This window comes from Cavia porcellus, unplaced genomic scaffold, assembly GCF_034190915.1.
Source record: "Cavia porcellus strain 051 isolate PalLab524CR breed Dunkin Hartley unplaced genomic scaffold, mCavPor4.1 scaffold_8, whole genome shotgun sequence".
Lineage (NCBI taxonomy): Eukaryota > Metazoa > Chordata > Mammalia > Rodentia > Caviidae > Cavia > Cavia porcellus.
The window spans coordinates 2,241,643-2,260,498 of record NW_026947491.1 but is presented as its reverse complement, the minus strand read 5'-3'; the positions used below and the strand labels follow the sequence as shown (position 1 = coordinate 2,260,498).

General features: G+C 38.0%; 1 non-coding gene across 1 annotated transcript; it reads right to left on the bottom strand.

Annotated features, from left to right (window-relative positions):
* Positions 1-487: 487 nt before the first annotated feature.
* Positions 488-624, bottom strand: LOC111753396 (small nucleolar RNA SNORA2/SNORA34 family). The gene has a single exon (XR_002788193.1). It is a non-coding gene; the product is annotated as a small nucleolar RNA SNORA2/SNORA34 family (small nucleolar RNA).
* Between the last annotated feature and the right edge of the window lie 18,232 nt (positions 625-18,856).

Sequence of the window (18,856 nt, the reverse complement as noted above, 5' to 3'; positions counted from 1 at the left end):
TATTTTAAAGGGGGTAAAATTAAACACAACAAAACAGAACAAAATAGGACATAAGAAAGCAATTTAAGAGATACAAATTTCAAAGCTAGACAACCTTAGATCTTCACTGTCTATCATATTCTCTCTTGTTTTCTTCCAAATAGTTGTCCATGTCTTCGCATATAGAGAATTCATATAAAACAACATAGTATAAAACTGATCTGAACAGAATGAGGAAGGCGTTTTAGGTCTTCAAAACCAGACAACAGGGAAGTCACTAATGGCTGTCGTAGGGTCTCTCATTCTCTTCAAAATAGCTGTCCATACTTTCATGTATATTGAAGTTCAACAAAACAATACAGGCAGGGGGGAGGGGTTGCTTGGTTTCCCAGCACTCCAGGTCCCAGCATGGCTCGGGTCCCAGTAAACGCCAGTGGCTCTTGTGCTGGGCCACAGCAGCCTGTCACGCTCACAGCCACTCACAGGGGGAAGAGGAGGGGTTTCTTCAAGCTGTTTCTTTTTAATGAATTGACCATTTTACTGCCTAAGTTCTGAAATGGCCAACAGACCATAGAAAGACATCTTTTTAGGCTCCTGCTTGAAACCAACAGCCTCAGGAAGCTGCTGGCCTTGATTCAGGGCCAGGATAGCATGAGTTTTAAGACAGCACTGATAGAAAAGCTGTGGCTAAAATTGTGATATATTGTGCCAAATCAACTGTCTGAAATTAAACAAAAATGCTTGCTGTGAATATGGCTAGAATTCTAGACTGACCCAATGGAAAGGTTATACTGCAGACAGATGAGGCTCTTAGAACTGCTGAAGGGTGTTAAAGAAACAATATTCAGGCCATAGATGTTAAAAAACAGATTAGGTCCACTGTGACACATTTTGGCAGAGAATAGTGAAATTAATTAAATGTTTGTTTCTTAATGTGCTATAGATTCTGTCAAACGGTGTCACTGGCAAACAAAACAAACTCTTAAACTATTCAGAAACATTAACAAAAAAACCATGAAATTCCCTTCTCTGCCTAATATCTTTCCAAATCTCAATTACCAGATAAATTTTTGCATGCCTGCTCTCAGACTGTGCGTGTGTGTCTAGACACAAACGTGCAACAGAATCGTTCTTTGAAATAGAATCACCTGGTTTATGTTGTTCTGCAGTCAGCTGTAAAATGGTACTTATTAAATATTTAAACTATCATTTTATAACTAAGTTGAAAATCACTTTTATAAGAGGTTAACTTTTGCCTCTGTGGTTCTATTTCTCCAGTTGTTTATTTGAACACCTGTACTACATGTATACCATACAGTGTCTTTAAAGTTTAATATCTGAAAGCAGTGTTTCTCCAAGTGTTTTGGCTATTGGTTGTTTTTCCATAAAATTTTGGATGTTTTTGGGAACTTTTATCCTTTCATGTGAATTTTTGCGTATGAATGTTCTTTTCTAGTTCCATCGATAGCTCTTCAGTGTGGAATCATACTCTTCCATGTTAATTTTGAGGGCCTAAATTTTTCCTGATAGACAGATATGCTGTGACTTGGTTATCCCCAAGGGTGCATGTGATGGGAGTCTCGGGCTCCAGTGTGCAGACAGAGCATTGTCTGAAGTATGATCGTGTCAGGGAAGTAGAGGTGGCATCTAGTGGGAGGCCCTCAGATCGTGAGGGCCTAAGGTGACTCTCAGGCAACCCCTTTGCATTTCTTGTGAAACGTTGTTATAAAAGGAACAGTCCTGGCCCTGCCCTGCTCTCTCTGCTCCTGTTTGAGATGGAATCCTAGGTTGCTCCTGCACGTGCTCTCACGACAGCTATCTATGCCATAAAGGGAGGGAGCAAGTGGTGACCTCCCGGGCCTGTGTTGTGCCTTCAGACTTTCAGTCTTCAAAACTATGACGACTTATTTTTCTTCATAAAATAGTCTGTGTCAGGTATTTCATTGTGGCAACAGAAAGCTAACACATGGCATGGCACTCTATTTATTCGTTTTGTTTTATGTCTTTCAGCAAGACTTTATAAATTTTTTATCATGTAAGTCCTATAATTTGTTATTTGTTTTCTTAAACATTTGCTATCCTTAATGCTAGGATACCAGGGATCCTTTTAATTTCCATTTCTAACGGTTTAGAAAAGCTATTGGTATTTGTGCCTTTGTCCTCCTATATGCAGCCATCTTACAAATTTTCTCAGTATTTCTTGGGCCTTCTCACCATGTTTTTAAAAGCATACCATCTAAAAGTAGAGATTTTTTCAATCTTCCTAATGACCTAATTGATCACTTAAATTTTTCTTGTTCCATTATCTGTAACTTGCAAAATGAGACTGAATATGCTGTAGACATTTATCGTTTTAGAGGAAAAGGCTTTTCAACATCTGACCCATTTCACTGTTGAGGAATTTCTTGACCTGTGAATCATGTATGGCTTGGCTCTTTGAAAGTGAGTGGAAAAATCTAGATGCTTTCCTTGTCAATGCCCTTTAATTAGACTCAGTTAATTAGATAGGCCTTTTCAGGGCTGTGAGATAATGAACCAAAGATGCGGGAATGATGAAAAACTAATTTTTTAGAAATAATGCAACATTCTTCTCCAAGAGTTGAGGGTGCCTAGGAATCATCCACAGCTCAGCAAGAGAGAGCTCTGCCTGCTGTGGAATGCAGCCTCAGCCCCGCAGTGAAGGGACTTCTCAGGCTACTCTGTGGAATGAGTTCCCTGTGGTTTTGTGGCCAGGCCTCCCCATGTTCCCTCTGAATCTCTAAGCCTGGCTCTCCAACCTCTCTGGTGATTCTGGAGAGAGTATGTTTCCTTACTTTTTTTTAATTTATGAGGATAAAATCACATAACATAAAATTAGCCATTTAAAAATGAACAATTCAATGACTTCTTGTAATCACAATGTTCTGTGACCACTGCCTCTATCTGGTTCTAAAAATGTTTTTGTCCAAAGAAAAACTCTCTGATCAATTAAGTAGTGTCTCCCCATTGCCTCCGTCCTGGAAGCCACTAACACACATCCTGCCTACTTTGCTATTCGTGTTATTTTGCATGCGCAGGATCATATAATAAGTAACCTCTGCGTCTGGCTTCTTCCACTTAGGATGGTGTTCTTAAGATTCTTCCATGTGATGATGAGGATCAGCACAGGTGCTCCTTAGTTTATGATGGGAGTATAAACCCTTCCTAAGTCAAAACTATCACAAGCTAAACACAATGCATTGAATTTGCCTCACTTGCCAAGCATCATACACTAACTAGCCTGTCTTAAATGTTAGCCAACAGTTGTATAAAAATCATCTGACACAAAGCCTGTTTCCTATGTGGTAACCGTGTGACCCGAGCCTGACTGGGAGCTGTGGTTTATTCCACCATCCAGCATTGCCTGGTATTGTGTGGCGTAGCATTAGCCCAAGGAAAGGCCAAAACTTGAAGTGTAGTTATGATAGAAGGTGTATTGCTCTCATGCTATCATTAAGTGAATAATTGTAAGTTGAATCATTCTAAGTTGGGAATTATCTGTACTTCATCCTTTTGTATAGTTGAATAATTTTGTTGTGTGTCTTTACCCTAATGTCTTTACCCATCCATTTGTTGCTGGGTATTTGGATGTTTCCACATTCTATCTATTGTGAATAGTGCTGTTATAAACATGCAAACACTTAAATACATGCTTGGAGTACTAGTACACTAGTTACATGCTTAGGGGTGTAATTGTGGAAGCAATAGTAATTATACATCTCAACTGTTTTCCACAGTGACTATATCATTTTGCTATACCACCAGCAATCTTCAAATTTTCCAGTTCCTTCATATCTCACCAGCATTTGTTACACTCCTGTTATTATTACTGTTGTTATTATTTCCATCCCAGATACAAAGTGGTACCTCACTGTGGTCTGGACTCATGCCCAGCTAGTAATTATGAATTTGTTGACTATTGTGGTTGACTGTGTGTCTCCTTTGAGAAATGTCCCTTCAAATACTTCATCACTTTAAAAGTTGCGTTAATGTGTTTGCTTGTGCTGAGCTGTAAGATTTTTATATCCGAATATGAGGCTCTTATTAGATGTATGATTCGCACATGTGCTTTCCCACTCTATAGATGTCATTTTTATTGAAGTGTCATTTGATGCACAAAGGTTTTTAATTTTGATGACATTTCCTTTACCTGGTTTTTCTTTTCCCTTTTTTTTGCTCTCAGTTTTAAGCAGGAAGGACAAAAGCTCGAAGCATCACCTTTCCTGATTTCAGGATATATTACAATGCTAAAATAATCAAAATGATATGGTACTGATTTAAAAATGAACATATAGAGCTATGGCACAGAATAGAGAACTCAGAAATAAATAAAATAAAACCACACTGATTTTAAACAAAGGTGCCAAGAGTATGCATGGAAATAGTCTCTCCCGTAAACCCTAGTTGTAAAATTGGATATCCACATCATAGGGAGTGAAATTGGGCCTTATAGTACATGACAATCTATTTAAAATGGGTTGAAGAGTTAATTGTAAGATCTGAAAGTATTAAGCTCCTAGAATATGTAGGACATTGGTATTCGCAATAATTTGGCATCAAAAGCATAGAAAACAAATAAAATGGAGAAGAAGGATTACATCAAAAGCATAGAAAACAAACAAAATGGAGAAGAAGGATTACATTAAACTACAAAGCTGAATAGGAACAGAAACAATCCAAATAGGGCTGGGGATTTAGCTCAGCAGCGTAAGTGCCTGCCTGGCAAGTGCAAGGTTGTGAGTTCAATCCCTGGTACCAAAAATAAATAAATAAGCCAGGGATTTAGCTCAGTGGATTAAGCGCCTGCCTGGAAAGCATGAGGTCATGAGTTCAATCCCCAGTAAAAAAAAAAAAAAAAGTTACAAAAATAAATAAATAAATAAATAAATAAATAATAAAATTGAAAAAACCCAAATAATCCAAGTGAAAAGGCAACTGACAGAGAAGATATTTACAAATCATGTTTGATGACATGATAATATTCAAAATATATACAGGATTCTGACAAATCAATAGCAGAACATGAATAATTTGATTGAAAAATACATAAAGGAATTGAATAGACAGTTTGCCAAAGAAGACATGAACAATCAACAGATAAGGAAAAGTGCAATCAGCATCACCAATCATCAGGGAAGTGCAAACCAAAGCCACAATGACATTTCACCTCACACCCATTAGAATGGCTATTTTTTTTTAAAGCTCATAATTATTGGCAAGGATATAGAGAAACAGGATCCTTTGTATGCTGTTGGCAGGAATGTGAATTCTTACATTCATTTCATTTTTCCTACTATGAAAAACAGTTTTGGGGTTTCTCCAAAAATTTAAAAAGCAACCACATGGGATCCGGCAGTCTGACTTCTGAGTACACCCAAAGCAACTGAAGTCAAGATCCTGCCTCCTTATGTTAATTACTTATGACAGCTGAGACATGGACGCAAACCAAAATGTCAGTTGACTGATAAATAACAACAGTGTAGTAGAGAGATCCAGAGGCACATAATTAAGCCTTGGAAAAGAAAGAAGTCTTGCTACTCATGAAAATATGGATGAACCTGGAAGACTATGTAAAAAAAAAAATTAGCCAGACAGGAGACAAATACTATGGAACTGGAGTTCTATAGGTGTCATCCTAATCTGAAAACCTGAAATCTGAAATGCCCTCAGATCCAAAACTCATTTTTTTTAGATCCAAAACTCCTTGACAGCTGACATGACAATGGAAAATTTCACACTGGTCTCATCTGTTGAAATTCAGATGCACAGCACAAGAGGCAGAAAAGCTCTCGTAGCCCCTTTCATCTGCAGCACACAAACCTTGTTAAATGCTTAGGATAACTAAAATATGATATATGATTGCCTTCAGGGTGTGTGCATAAGATACATGTGTATGTTTTGTGCTTATAAGTGAATTTCATGTTTAGTCTTGGGCCCCATGTCCATGATATCTCACTATGCTTATGAAAACCTTCTGAGACGTGTCTGGTCCCAAACATGTCAGATAAGAGATCCTTAATTGGTATGAGGAATATGAAGTAGGTAAATTCACAGGAACTGAGGGCAGAAAAGTGAGCACCAGGTGGTAAGATGGGTACATAAGCTGACATTGGTCAGCAGGTGCGGTGTTTCAAACACAGTGAGCACTAAATCCTGAAGATCCACTACGCGTGTACTGGTGCATATAATGAGCAATATTGAACTGTGTGCTTGACGCTTTTCCAAGAGTTATGTCAAAATGTTTAATATTCACATCATAAAAATTATAATAATAAAAGAGATCAGAAAGAAATTTTGAATGTGGTGGGTATATTTATTATAATGATTGTAGTTATGTCATGAGTAAATATGTATCTTCAGACTCATTAAATTGTGACTATAAATATATCTTTTCACATGTCAATTTTATCTCAATGAATAGTTTTAAAAATAAAAATTAAAAACAAGGAAATTCTGACATATGCTTCAACATGCGTGAAACTTCAAGGCATTGTGCTAAATGAAATAAGCCCATAACAAAGAAAAAAATTCTACAATTCCATTTATATGAGACACTTAAAATGGGTAAACTCGTAGATAACCAAGTGTAATGGTGGCTTCCAGAGGCCACAGAAAAGTGGCAATATGGAATTATTGTTTAATAGGCATAGTTTTTTTGTTTGTTTGTTTGTTTGTTTGTTTGTCTTTTTCCTTTTTATCGGTACCAGGAATCGAACTCACGACTGCCTGCTTGCAAGGCAGGTGCTTATGCCGCTGAGCTAAATCCCCAGCCCCCTAAAGTTTTCATTTTACAAGATAAACACAGTTTCTGGGGAGGAATCGAGCCAGAAGTTTTCACAGTGTAAATGTATTTACTGCCAGTGAACTGTGTAGTTAGAAATGGTTGAGTCTTCTTGTGGCACTGTGCACACTGCTGAAATTAGCCCAGCTCACTGTACCGTGCCTTCTAGCAGCTGCGAGCTGTGCGGAAAGGACCTTGGAGGACCCCGCTGCTGTGCATAAGAGGCAGTGATCTTGAGGACATAGCTGTGAACTTCACCATGGAGGAGTGGGCTCTGCTAAATCCAGCCCAAAAGAAGCACTACAGAGATGATACGGGAAACCTTTAGGAACTCAGCTGCCGTAGGAGGAAACTCGGATGGCCACGAATTTGAAGATGAGTGAAATATTGGAAGAGGAATCTAAGAAGTGAAATGCTGTCAATATAAATTATGGCATCAACATGGAGAAATGTCTTTTTGGATTCTAGATCCTGATGTGAGCGTGAAACTACCTGCTTCAAAACCAGCTGACAGTCTTGCATGTGGAAAGACCTTGCTTGGTCATGCACTGCTAATTATACCCATCAAAGCTCCAATTACACGAGTATCAGGACTTTGCAGAGAAGCCATCTAAATGTAATGAACATGGAAAGGCCAGTAGTAATTTCCATTGGCTTCAGAAGCGTGCGTATACAGAACCTGTAAAGAAAAATTACTTATGTAAGCAGTATTAAAGGTTTTCAGTAGACACAGTCTTCATAAAATACATTAAAGAACTCACATAGGAGAATATGTAAGCAGTGTGGAAAAGGACTTAAAACACACAGAAATTGTCAGATACATGGAAGAATTCACATTGAGGAGAAACCCTTTGCATATGAACAGCAAGGGAAAGCTTTCAGTACACAAAACAATTTTCTGTTTTTTTTTTAAATCGGTGCTGGAGATTGAACTCATGACCATCTGCTCGCAAGGCAGGTACTTCTGCTGCTGAGCTAAATCCCCAGGCCCACACAAAATAATTTTCAAATACATGAAAGAATTTACACTGAAGAGAAATCCTATATATGTAAGCAAAGTGGGAAAACTTTCAAGCAACAGTCATTGAAAAGCCCCTAAAAGCATTCACATTGGAAAGAAACCCTATGAATGTAAGCAATGTGAGAAAACCTTCAGCAGACACAATAATTGTAAAACACATGAAAAAATTCACACTGAAGGAAAAAACCCTGTATGTAAGTAGTGTGGGAAAACATTCAATACACAAAAATGTTTTCAAATACATGAACTCACACTGGAGAGAAAAAGCTATGTACAAAAGCAATATAGGAAAGCTTTTAGTACACACAGGTATTGTTGGGTACCTGTAAAAATACACACTGGAAAGAAACAATATGTATGCAAGCAATGTGGGCAAATTTTGCAAAGACAGTGATTGTCAAACATATGAAACAATTCATGAGAGAGAGAAACCTTATGTATGTGAGCAATGTGGAAAAGATTTCAGAGGACACAGTGATAGCACAATATATGAAAGAATTCACACAAGAGAGAAACCTTCTGTATATAATCAGCGTGGAAAAGCTTTCTGAAGATACAGTAATTGTCAAATACATGAAAGACTCACATTGGAGAAAAACCATATGTATGTAGGCAATATTGGAAGATTTTCAGTAAAAAAGCGTGAAAGAATTCACACTGAAGGGAAATCCTATATATGGAAGCAATGCAAGAAAACTTTTCGCCACAGAGTCATTGTACAAGGCACAGAAGTATCCACACAAGGGGAAATCCTGTGATCGTAAGGAATATGGAAAAGCTTTCAAGACACACAGTGGTTGCAAAATACATGAAAAAAACTCACACTGGAGAGAAATCCAATGTATGTAAGCAATGTGGGAAAGCTTTCAGGCAACAGAGTCATAAAATACATAAAAGAATTTACACTGGATAGAAACTCAATCTACACAAGCAATATCGGAAATCTTTGACCACTGATAGTTCTTTGTGTAGACTCTGTAAGAAGACATAGTGGAGAGAAACCCTGTGTATCTGAGCACTGTGTGTAACGGTTAACTTGCAACGGTTCCCTTTGTAGGCGTAAGTGAATTTATATTGTGTGGAAACGATGTATGTAAGCAATGTGGGAAAGCTTTCACTCCCATTAGAGGGGGAATCACTGTATATGCCATCAACATAGAAAAGCCTTCAGTTCCTCCTGTAATCAATGGATTTCTCACTCAGCTTTTAGTTTCATTCAGTCCTCAAGTGAATTGAGTGAGGGAGGAGAGTGCACTGAATTGTTACCTCACAGACCTGTCATCCTCATTCACAAGCAGTCTCACAGACACTGTTCAACCACACAGATGGGCTAAAAACCGCCACAGCGGGTTTTTAGCAAACATGGAGAAGCACTGGTATAGCACTAGAAAGAGAAGTGGTTATAGCTTGGAACTATATTGAAGAAGCTAACAGACATATGTTAGCCTGTACAATAAGTAGGATTAAAGAACAGAAGAATAGGTCAGTGTGGGCTGGAGAAATTGGATGAAGTGGTATTTCAGCATAGGTTGACTTACGCTGATCTAGAAACACTTTTCTGTAACTTCACAAAATGGAAGGAGATTCTAAAGAGATAAATAGGGACCTTGGTGTCTAATTCTAGTGCAAATTCGTTACACTGAACAAGAAAGATGACTTTAATTTTCCAGCATAATTTGAAAACTTGCCACTCAATTACTAAATATTTAAAACCCATGTTAGTACGTTCCCTTTTGTACTCTTATAAACCTTTTATGAACTGGGGAAAGTCCTTGTAACATTCATGAATAAGTCAGCACAAAGTCTGGATTGATACAAACCAATGATCATCATGATTTTATTTTGTCCTTTGGCAGCTAGAATAAACTTAACATGTAAACATTAGTCATTCAATTTGTGATGCTTTATCTTATTGTCTCACTAGTGTGAAAAACTGAAGGAATATATACGTGTATGGATACATATATAAAAATAGTTATACTACTGATTTCTCTGAGTTAATGAAGAGAAAGATTTGTGCTGCTTTGTTCAGACAGTTGAATGCAGGCATCTTGTGCTCTGGGTGAATGATTTAGGGATAACAATACTAAATGTGTGCACAATTGTTGTCCCCTGATTGATGTGTTTTGAAATTTTGTTTTATTTTTTTTTCTCTTTGAAATAACATGGATTTGAAAAAAGATTGCAGTGTTTTATCCTATATCCCAAATTTCAAAATGCAGAATTTGGATTTGTTTATCTTTTCCAGTATTGATTGCAGACACTAAAGCCAAACTGTTGAGAGTGAGTTGTTTCTGATTGGCAAGATGTAGACCTGTTCTCTGGAGAGACACCTTTGCCCCATCAATGGGAAGACCGAGTCGCTAAAAAGTCCTGATTTCACTCCAGCTCTGTCCCCAGCTGCTCAACTGCCCTTGTAGCCAAAGTTGTTTGAAGGAGCCAATAGAGAGTAATTCCTAGAAATTGAGACCCTACCCCATATTTATCTAGGGGATGTTCTGTTCTGTGTGTGCATGGTTGTCGCTATGGCACTGAGATTCTGGGAGGACCGTGACTGCCTGCTGTTCTGGCATCATCTTACCTGACTTGAAGATCTGTAAGCAATAAAACCCTTCAACTTTCACACTGTGTTTATGCTGCTGGATCCGTGCCCGCATTCCATCCCTCGGCATCAAGACTGCCCTACGGGCTCTGCAAATGCTGTGCTCATCTCTCTGGACCTCTTGTGACTGACTGGTGGGCACAGTAGCTGTCAGCTAACTTAATATAGAAAGTTGAAGGGTTTCTACACAAGAGATTGAGAGATCTTTGTTACAGAATGATCTAACTTGCTAATACTCTTAATGGCCATGTGTCCAGTTACCCAATTCCAGTCTGTGCTAAATCAGCTCCATCCTATAGCTAGAGTCCAACTTACATGTGTTCAAATCCGTCTGTTACAACAGTTACCTACAGATTTCTACTGTGTCAAGCTTTTCTGATTTCAGCCTATCCTTCACACATTAGTACTTTGGTATTATCTCCTAAAAATAATAAAATAACACAAATATCCACAAAATTTTAAATTCATGTTTTATCTCACTTCCTCCCCAAAATCTATAAAATTATAGTAAAGGCATAACATGATAATTTGTTTTTGTCTTTTTGAAATAGAGTCTCAGATGTAATTCAGGCTAGCCTTGAGTTCACTTTGCAGCCCAGGCTGGTTTCAAACTCACAACAATCCTCCTGCCTCAGACAATAAATGAAGGTACTTCTTCCTAGTTAAACCACTTTCTATCTCTCCAAAGACAACTATTGTATTGATACTTTAAAACAAATCGTGATAGAATATATGTACCATAGAATTCACCATGGTATTTTAAGTGTAGAGTTAGGTACGTTCACATTGTCGTATAAGTGATCTCCAGAAATTTTTACATCTCATAAATATGAAACAAGTGTATCATTAAACAACTATCCATGGCATGCATTCCTTCCCCAAACCCATGGGAACTGACATTCTACTAGTGTGTATCTCTATGATTTTGGATACTGTAAATATTGCCTTTTTTGGACTGGTGATTTCACTTAGCATTATGCCACTTGTGTATTAGCATGTGCCAGAATCTTATACCTCTTTAAGGCTGAATACTATTTCAGTGTATGTATAGTCTGCCTTTTGCTTATCTATTTGCCCTTTGGGTTAATGTCAAAATGCCTCCATCGAAATAAGGAAGAACATGACAGATAGATAGCAGCAGCTTCGGAGGCTCTCTGAGAAACCGCACTTAAAATCCAGGAATGGTTCTGGGCAGGAAGTCCTAGGCAAGGGGCGATATTCTTTGCCGACCCAGGAATGAACTAAATTAAGAAAAACCAACTGGAAACACAATCCTCGTGATACAGCAGGAACAAATAAGGTCTTAGCACGGAAGCGGGACCCTGCACCACTGGAAACTGCGATTTGAATTTCCTGCAGCTGCTGCTGCTTCCTGGTCGGCACAGCAGGGATAGAGGCACAAAGGCTCTGAGAGTGGGAAGCGTTGAATGGAGCTGGGAGCGGGACTGGCCGGGTGCCCTGCATCGACCTGCGGTGAGTGAACGGATTGGAGACCCTTCCATAGAGAAGGAGGCTTCAGCAGAAGACATACTCCGACTGGGCAGACTTCCCAGAAGGAGATGCTGCAGTGACTTCAGTCACATATTCCCCTCTCAAGCAGGATTGGTGGGGAGTGCCTGGCCTGCGAGATGCCGCTGGCTGAGACCCAGTAGGCTAGCCCAACCCAGATCCCAGCACCTGGAGGTGCACCCTAGCGGTGAAGCCTTCTGTAGGTTGACCTGGAGGGGCAGGCCTGATATAGACTGCCAAGGTCTGTGTCTCCCTGGTGTGCTGTGGTGGGCGGGAACACCTAGCCGGCGCAATTCAAACAGACTGTGGCCAACAGGGAAGGAAGCTGGGCCTCCTATATATGCTTTTATATAAGGAATAAAGAATATGGGAAGAGGGAGCAACAAGAAAGGGTCCTCGGCCCCCAATCCTAAGAAACATGCAATAACAGACACGGCACCAATAGACATAAAGCGCTATCTCCAGAGCCTCATAGACAAGTTCAGGAATGAAGTTATTAATGACCTGAAGCAATACATAAGCAGAATAGTTAGAGAAATGCTAAGCACTGCCCAAGAAAAAACAGATGGTGGAATGGAAGAACAGAAAAAAAGGGGGAAATTGTTTGATGGAGAAAATAGAGAAAACATAGAATACGTGAAACAGGTTCAAAGAGATTACCAGGAAACTAAAAACTCTATCGAAAACTGGCATAACAGCTTAAAAGAAACTAAGGATAGATTATCTGAACTGGAGGGCAGATTTGTAATATGGGAGCATGAAATGAAAAGCTTCTTTAAAATAACAACAAAAAAAACCCAAACAGCAACAATACAAAAGCTAGAAGATGATAAGAGGATCTATAACTTAAGAATTAAGAACATAAGAGAAGAAGTAGGGACACAAACAAATGGACTACAAAAGCTATTCACAGAAATAATCCAAGAGAATTTCCCTAATTTAGCAAATGGTAAAGATACTCAGATATATGAGGCATACAGGACTCCAGCAACCTACAACCCAAACAGAGTTACACCCAGGCATATAATAATCAAAATTCCAGAAATCCAATATAAGAACATAATATTAAAAGCTGTCAGAGACAAGAAACAGATCACTTACAAGGGAACACCCATCAGAATTACAGCAGACTTCTCAGCACAAACCATCAAATCATGAAGAGCGTGGGGGGAAATAATTCAAACTTTGAAAGATAATAACCTCCAGCCAAGATTGATATATCCTGAACAACTGTCCCTAGAAATTGATGGAAAAACAAGATGCTTCCAGGATAAAGAGGAACTAGAGGAATTTGCAACCACCAATTCAACTCTACAGAGAATACTGCAGGATATTCTAAAAAAGAAAAACACCAAGATTCCAGAAACAGTGGCAGAGAGGCCACAATGAATGGAGCAGAAAATGAAATGAAGAAGATAAACTGACAACAAATGACAGAAAAAGAGCTCAACAGAAATGAGACGGAGAAGATTGGATGGTAGGAACAGCTATTTTGGAGAAAACAAGACATCATAATAGCTAGTGCTGATTTAGTATCATCTTGCTTTGAAGTCCCATCAAGCTTTTATTCTTCTGTCTCCATCGGTCTTCACAGGTTGTATCTTATTGGATTTTATTATATGTGATAATCCAAGCAAAAACTTTTATAGACAAGGAGATTATACAGAAACCATTGTTCATTTACTGATAGTTGGTTCTAAATACCCTGTAATAATGTCATTCTCTTGAATGGTTTTATAGTGTCTTGATATGTTTGGTGCTACAGTTTACAAAGTTATATTCAAAGATTTCAAGGAAAAAGACACTATTTGATATATGGTATGACACTATTTTTATGTCAGGATATCTTGTGGTGAAACACTATTTCGCTTAAATGGTTATCTTTTGACCTGTGCTGTTCTGTTGTTATGCCCTCTTTTATCTCAATCCCCTTTTTTAAAAATTATTTACTTTTTTCTTTTTATTTTTTTAATTAGGGGAAAAATAAATTTAAAAATGGCAGCATACATTATAGTAACCTACTTTGATTTCCTATTAACTTGATTTGAAATCCTGTATTGCCCGTGTCACCATCTTGTTTTGACTAATTTTCCTCTATTCTGCTTTGCTTGATAGTACCAAGTTCGAAAGTATAGGCATAACTGTGAAGACAATAAGAATCATTATGACGCCCATTCCAGTTGACTATTATTTTCTCTTAAAATCCTGTAATGTCTCCAATGCTTTGGTTTTATTCTTTACTGTTTAGTTCCATTTTATTATAACTGCCAATTCTTCTTAAAATAGCAAGAGGCAGTATGGTAACCATTGTTGATCACCTTATATCTTGTTTTTACATTATCTATTATGTCCATCCTTTTGATTTGACTGACTCTGTCCTATTATATCACATTTGGTTTTACTCTCTTCAAAAAAAGTAATAAGACCTGTGGGAGTAATAAAACCCAAAATGTGTAATTGTCATTCTACAAAAGAAAAGAAAGTGCTCTAAAGGTTATAACTGCATATATGTTTAAGTGTATAAGATAGACCACCATATTACTGAGTGTTTTTTGGATCATTGAACAAAACTGTTTGCACTCTCACTGTTTGAAAGTCCACTTTATATGCTTCAATTTTGTAACTTGAACAACTATTTCTAAGATGAGAATATGTAATCTATTAACTAGTGATTTCTTACTGTTTGTTTTTTAAATTTTCTATTACTTGTACCCTTTTTCTGTTTTTTTCTTTTTCCCCTTAAATAAAAAAAAATGCCTCCATAAGCATATGTATAGAAATGTCTCTTTGAGATTTTGCTTTCAGTTCTTCTGTGTCTATACCCAGAGGCAAAGTTACTGGGTCATAGTTTAATTCTATCTTCAGTTCCTTTGGAAGCTCTCATACTGTTTTCTAGAACAATTGTTCCATTTTTGTATTTACCAGAACAGTGCACAAAGGCTCTGCTTTGCCCACACCCTCACCAGTACTTGCTATCTGCTGTTTTTTTTTAACAGTAGTCATCCTAATGGATGAGAGGTGGTATCTTGTAGTTTTGATTTGTATTTTCCTAGTGAGATTGAGCATCTTTTTATGTGTTTCTTGATCATTTTTATACTGTCTTTGAAGAAATCCCTGTTCAAATCCTTTGCCCATTTTTAATTAGTTGTTGAGTCATCAACACATCCTCAGTACTAGTCTCTTATCAGATTTATGATTTGAAATATTTTCTCCGATTCCATAGTTTGTCTTTTTGCTTAGGTAATTTTGTTCCTTGATATATAAAACATTTAAATATCTGCTTTTGGTGTTGTAGCCAAGAAAGCACTATAAATTCATTGTAGTGTAGCTTTTCCTCTATGTAGTCTAAGAATTTTGTAGTTTTAGCTCTTGTGTTTAGGTATTTGATCTACCTTGGGGTAATTTTTATATATGCTTAAGGTACAGGTCTGACTTTGTAAATATTTTTTTTTTAATTTTAAAGAGGGTGAAATTAAACACAACAAAACAGAACATAAGAAAGCAATGTAGGAGACATAAATTTCAAAGCAAGACCACCAGAGACCATCAGAGATCTTCACTATCTATCATATTGTCTCTTGTTTTCTCCCAAATAGTTGTCCATGTCTTCACATATGTGAATTCATGCAAAACAACATGGTATAAAACTGATCCAAACAGAATGATGAAGGCATTCTAGGTCCTCAAGACCAGACAATAAGGAAGTCAACAATGGCTGTCATAATGTCTCTTGCTCTCTTCAAAATAGCTGTCCATACCTTCACGTATGTTGAAATTAAACAAAACAAAACAGACTAAAATCACTCTGAACAAAGAATAATAGTGTTGCTGGGTTTCACATCATGCCACTACGGAATCAGCACTGGGTACCTTAGTGACTCTTTTTCTTCAAAGTAGCTGTCATTTCATCATGCATTATATAATCAGTTCTTACAAGCTGTTTATAAGTTCTACGCATACATGAGTCTCTACATGTATATTTATCCTTTCTGTATTAGAGGGGAAAGCAAAACAAAGCAAGACAAAACAAAACAAATTCCTAGAAAAACATGAAATGAAAAAGTCATATAAAACCACAATACAAGGTGATCTACAATGGTTACTATGATGTCTCTTGTTATCTTCAATAGAATTATCTATATCATCAGGCATAGTATATTGAACATAGCAGTACATAATAACATTAATAAAAACAAAACATTGGAGACATTATAAGACTTCAAAAGCAGGTAACAGTTGAACCAGACTGGGTATCCTACTGAATCTTGTCATCTTCAGTGTAGTTGCCTATACTCTCAGATTTGATACTATCAATCATAACAGATTCAAATAAAATCAGTCAATACAAAACAGCGATCTAACAAATCAGATTCAAATAATATCAGTCAAAATAAGACAGTGTAAGTAATACAAGGCTTCAGATTAATTTAATAGGAAATTAAGGATGGTTAACATCATATATCCTGCTATTTTACAAGTATATAGACCGGAACAGAATATAATCAAACTAAACAGAGTGATGAGAATAATGTGGGTTTTAAATCCTGATACATTATTAACAATGTCCTCTGCCTTCCTTTTTAGACAGTTCCTCCCCTTTCACTTTCACAGGGTACATTATACATTTTGCATCCCGTTAATTCCTTTAGTTTTTAGATTGTAGTTTTGATTTGCATTTTCCTAAATAGTGAGATTGAGCATCTTTTTATGTGTTTCTTGATCATTTTTATACTGAACCTTTTTACTCCTGGGCTTGATTTTAAGTTGTATTCCTTTACCTACAAAAGCCTCAAGGTTTTCCTTCATTGTAATTGAGTAGTTCTCTACTGCAAAAAAGTGTCATGTCTTTCCAACCTATCTGCAGGTGCTGGACGAGCTGTCCCTATTTCTCTCTGGTTCCCTGTCACACAAAGAGCATTGTTTTCTCATATTTGACTTTCAGTCCATAAACCTTCTTTCAGGTTGATTATATTTCCTGTACAGAGCATCTAGATGGACCCTACCTCCTGATCTAGTGAGCCTGTGTTTCTTTTTGTTAGTGTATCAAGGCCATCTATGTTAGAGATTATAGCCCACCTTCTCTGCCTCATTTCTGCTATGCTATTTTGCCGCTATTGGTTGTCTACTTTTCTCCTTCATTCCACTGTCTGCCCCATTCATTGAGACCTCTCTGCCACTGCCCTGAAATTCTGGTGTTTTTTTCCCTCTCTCTATATAATGTCCTTCAGTATTTTTTGTAGGGTTGGATTGGTGGTCATGAATTCCCTCAGTTCTTTGTCATGGAAGCATCTTGTTTCTCCATTAATTTTGAGAGATAGTTTTGCAGAGTACATCAATCTGGGTTGAAGGTTATTTTCTTTCAGTGCTTGGAACACTTCACTCCAGGCTCTTCTTGATTTGATGGTTTGTGTCAAGAAGTCTGTCGTGATTTTGATGGATTTTATTTTATAGGTGATCTGTTTCTTTTCTCTGACAGCTTTTAATATTCTGTTCTTGTGATGAATTTCTGGGATCTTGATTATTATATGTCTGAGTGTAGCTCTGTTTTGGTTGTAGGTGGCTAGAGTTCTGTATGACTCATACACCTGAATATCATTTCCTATTCCTATGCTTGGGAAGTTTTCCTTAATTATTTCTGTGAACAGCCTTTGTATTTCCTTTGTGTTTACCCCTGGTTCTTCAATCACATTTTTTTTATTAAGTTATAGATCCTCTTGTCATCTTGTAGCCTTTATATTGTTACTGCCTATTTCCTCGTTATGTTTAAGAGATCTTTCCTTTTGTTAATCTATCTCTAGTTTCTTTCAAGCAACTTGGCCAGCTTTCGATGAAGTTTTTAATTTCCTGGTAATTTCTTTGAATCTGTTTCATGTATTTCCGGTTTTTCTTATATTCTTCAGAAAATGTTTCTCTCTTTTTCATGTACCTCCATTCTTCCATCTGTGTTATCATCTTATATCTTACTTTACTTGTTTTAATATTTCGGTTTTGAGTTCATCCATAATGTCACAAAGCTATTTCTTTATGTCAGCTGATTCTGCATCAGATACTGCATGTCTGCTGCCCTCAGTCTGTTCTGTATTAACCTCTCCTGGACTAATATTCCCTGGGTTGGGGGCTAGAGGCTTTTTCTTATTTGTTTCTCTTGTCATGTTTCTGGTTTCTTCCATACAGGTATATGGTAGAGGTCCCAGCCCCTTTCCTTGTTGGTTATGGTTCTTCTGAAGCATGCTGGCTAGGGATTTCTGCCCTCTCCAGTTTGCTGTTGGTCATTGAGGTGCAAGCAGGGGTGGTGTAGGCTGGTCCCTCCCCTCTGAGCTAGTCAACCAGTGGGGGCCTTCACCACATTAGTGTGTGCAGCATGGATGGGACAGTTTGGGGACAATTTTGGGGACAATTTTGTCCCTGGCTATTGGGTCTTGGCCAGGGGCATGACCCAGCCCAAGCAGATCCCACCAATCTGCTCTGGGAAGGGAACAACCAACTGAAGTCACTGCCATTCCTGGGTCAGGCCCGTCCTGCCCGATTCAAATATTTGTCCAGTCAGTCACTCCTTTCCCATGGGAGGGTCAAATTTGGAGCACTCACTGTGGGTTAGTGCAGGTCTCCACACCGGTTCTGTTCTCCACTGGGCTCACCGACCCCTGACTTCAGCGTGACTGCAGCTCTGGCAGCGAGAGCACTGTAACCACGAGTCTGAGCGGCTCCAGTGAGAGCACCATGACCGTGAGTCTGGTGGGCTCTGATGGGAGCGCTGTGACCGCAAGTCTGACCAGCTCCTTTCCCTTTAGTTTCTTCATGGATGGAGAGGATCCAGTTCCCTCCATCTGGTCTTCTCCAGCATCTGAGTTGTTTCTCTCAGGGAGGCTCCATATTTTGCTGCTTACTGATCCACCATCTTTAGCTCTGCCCCAACTTTATATTTTTGCCTGTTGATATTCAGCTT